Source organism: Nuphar pumila, chromosome 3 (genome assembly GCF_984573655.1).
Source record: "Nuphar pumila chromosome 3, dmNupPumi1.hap1.1, whole genome shotgun sequence".
In the NCBI taxonomy this organism is placed as follows: Eukaryota; Viridiplantae; Streptophyta; class Magnoliopsida; order Nymphaeales; family Nymphaeaceae; genus Nuphar; species Nuphar pumila.
This window is the reverse complement of record NC_143251.1, coordinates 49,797,781-49,801,748: the sequence shown is the minus strand read 5'-3', so window position 1 is coordinate 49,801,748 and position 3,968 is coordinate 49,797,781.

The following is a 3,968-nucleotide window of genomic DNA, read 5'->3' as shown; positions in this document are numbered from 1 at the left end:
CACTCATCCACTGTGGGTGAAACCCAGGGTTTTAAAGGGCTTGTTGCAAGTGCTAAATGCAACCGAGATTCTTGCAAAAGTGAGTTAGGATAGTTGTTTTATGTTTAGTAGATTTGATTTGTTGGAATTCGTTTTTATTTTTGTAATTTAGTCTGTGGTGAGCTTCTTGCATTTTAATTATAATGCACTAATCTAAGCGTTGCTCGAGGTCTAGCAACGAGTAAGCATGGAGGATTTTGATGATGCATGAAATACAATATATTTGAGTTATTAATTATATGCATTCAAATATGTTTTCATGGTTTAAATCCATGTTTATGTCATTGTAGATCTCAAGGCGCAACGTTTCAAATTTGAGCTAAAACAGAACTAAAATGAAGAAGTTAGAAGGATTTTAATGTCCTGGAGCAAATTTGACAACAAATTGGATCTAAATCCATTCTTGGCTATGTATTGTGGGATTTTTGGATCAGAAAAGACCCTCATATCCATTCCAAAATCCAAATCCATCTAGCTTTAGGTTTTAAAATTACAAAATAGCTCAAAAGTGAGGGATGGTTTAGGCCTGATGAAATTTTAAAGAAATTTCGAGTGCAAGTGTAAATCTTTGAAATAAAGATGTTTTGAAATATTTGAGCTTGGTTTTCTGATTCTCCCTCATATGGGACATGTACTCCAAAGGAAAACCTTTGTCATGGTTGAAAGAAAGAGTTCTTTTGTTGTACTTGCATCTACAATTTCTCTTCATCATATCTGGCTTGGATATTCTTCCCCAATGTTTGTTTCACCTTCACTGCTTCATTTTGATTTTTTTTCACATATCCATGTGATTATTCTTCATATCTATTTGCTATTTTTTGAAGATTCATGCAGGTCAGAGGCGTGATTCGTGCTTGAGAAATCAAGCATTCTCGAGGTCCGATCGATCTTCTTCCATCTAGCAGCTAGATTCCTTCATCCCAATCTTCTTTGTGCTTTTTTTGTCTCCATTACTCCACCTTGAAGCTTTGCTGGAATTCGTAGACCTGTAAAGAACCATTGGAGAATGTGTAAAGAACCTCTTCAAAGTCGTGGTCCACATTTCTTATGTCCCTATTTGTCGAGCTTCTGAAAGGGTGTGTGCACATTCTTCAGGTCAAGTTTGACATTTTGGAAGTAAATGCAGAATTTTATGAAGAAGACAAAATTGACTTGAGAGCATCGAAGGCTCAAACACATTCGATAGGAATTTTTTCTTTGCACCTTGAGCATTAACTTGTATCGTGAATGCTTGTATTCATTCAATAGTTTATAAATGGTGTTTTTATTTTATTAATAAAGTGAATTTCATCTGGATGTTTGATCTTGGATATATCTTGTTCCCTGTGGATCAACCTGACTCACTACTATAGTGGAAGTCGGTTTTTGGTATTTGATGGTCGATTTTTACCTGTTCTCACTGAGAATGATTTTATAAAATATTGCAAACGTCAAAAGGACCATCAAGTCTCTACCATAAAATTAATACAATAATGCAATCATTATGCATTTACATAGGCAAGGTAAACTAATCATTGATATTTATGCATGCCCAATTCAATCAATAATGAAATGCATTGAATTAACATGCATATCAGTCCAATATCCCATTTAAGCATTAATAAATATGTTGCACAAAGAAAAATACAACACTGCATCAACATATGTCATACTGTGCAGTTCAGATCCCTATTAACCCGATTTTGGAAAACCCACCAAAACTCACATAAATTGAATTTAACTCTTAATGTTTAATTGATATTGCCTCAACATCTTAAGAACACAGTCCAAGAAACAAAACTGCAAAATTCATTATAATAAAATCAGGACAATTCTGGGACTAAACCCTGTTTAGGAAAAATATCAGACAACAGATCCTGTTAATTACAAAAATTTATTCTAGTTTGAGGAGTTTCTCAAGTTTTATAGAAAAAACTTTTGACAAAATCATTTTTACAGAATCTTTCTATACATGTTACCTTTCACCAAGATTTTTCACAATTTATTCTGATCAGTTTTGATTAGGGTTTTAGTACTTTCAAAATCTTTGGTTGAAATATTCCTGTTGATAGAGCAAAAAATTTGTGCTTTGTTGAAATGGACGTTTTGACCTCAAAACTGAACCAAACAGGACGAAATAGGATTCTAAATTTAAACCATGGATGTGTAGAATAATCAAATATTTTTTGTTTTATTTATTAACCTCATATTCATAGAGATATCGATTTTATTCTGAAATTGGTCGAAACAAAAAACAAAGACAGAATAGCCAAGATTCAAACTCATGAAAGATCCATTAAGTAAGAACAAGATTCATGGTATAATCTATACAATCATGATTTTTTATGCTTTAAACATATTTACAATATTATACAATGCATCTTTAATTATATTCATGTTAATCTTGCTAAAACATTAACATCCATCATTCAAGAATCATTAAAACCTTCATGGAATATCTCAAATACAATTTCATCTATGCAAAAATCACAAGAAACATTAAAGCAATATAGAATCATGGTTTATTTATACAATAGCATGTTGTTTAATCATATTATACATGTACTAATTTATCATATATGCTCAGATTAACTTTCTTTAATATAAAACATCAAAACACTAAAATGTTTTTGGCAAAACCTTCTTTAAAATAATTTTTGCGTATTTTTAACTAAGATCTATGCAAAAGACAAATTTACAGCATCAAGATCTATGAATAAACACTCAAAAACATCGATTCATATTCATTATACATGTTAGACAATCCAATAAAATACAGATATAACTATTTACGCAATTTTTGCTTTTTAGGGTTTCAAAACAAATCTTTTCTAAATAATTTTCTCAAAACCGATCTTTCAAAACACTATTTTGGATTTTTGAAAATCTTTTTCATGTAGATCTAATAGACATAGCTGTTATAGGCATAAATTACATGTAGATCCAAGCCCTAGATCAAAAAGAGGGTGTGCTGATGCATCCCGAAATTGAACATCATGAAAGTAGAGATTTTTTACCAAAAATGCATTTTTCACAATGATATCGTCGCTATATCCTACACTTGCACCTCGTTTCGAGCTAGATTAGACCTTCACCAAGGTGTTTGAATGTCTCTAATGGAAATCTGGACCCCCTCTAAGGTTGGGAGAAAGAAGAAGATGTGAAGAAGAAGAGAGAAAGAGATACATTTCAATTGAGAGAGAGAACTAACATTGTTATCCCTTCTCATGATGACCTCTATTTATAGATGGGCTTAGGCAAGAGTCTCATCTTTATTATAAGAGGTTAATATATACTAATTTTCTTTATTAATAAAATAAGTAAATAAATTATGCATCACAACTTATTACATTTTCAAATTAACTAAGCTACAAAAGAAATATGGGGTCTTCTTACCTTGGCTTGAGCTCCAGTTACATGATAACCTTCCGAGAGGCCTACAAACCCAAAGACTTAACAAAATTCGGTGTTTAAATAGTTGATTTTATACCTCTCAAAACATAGATCGTCATGGTGGTCTTAGATTTAATCGTATACACATGGATCGACAAGAAAATTTAGTCGATGCCAAAAAAAATTAATTTTCAACTTACAATTAGGCATGAGCTTTGGTCGATGTTGAAACACTCAATTCAACACCAATTTGGGCGTGTAGAGAGTCAATTTCAATGACCTTGAAATAAGGAATGTCAAGGTCGACTCCAATTTAAGAAGTGAGTCACCGATCAACTGAAATTTTTGTCAAAACAATAATGACATTGTTCTGAGCATCCCACCCTATGGGTCCAATTTAAGGAGTTTAGATCTCAATATCCTCAGTTATATCCAATATAATCCATCTTTAATTAGATCCAAATGTCATGGATTATATCCAATTTGATTGGGTTGGATCCAAAATATAGTTCGATCAATTTTAAACTGAAAGTGCTATAGGATCGAGGCAACGAGCA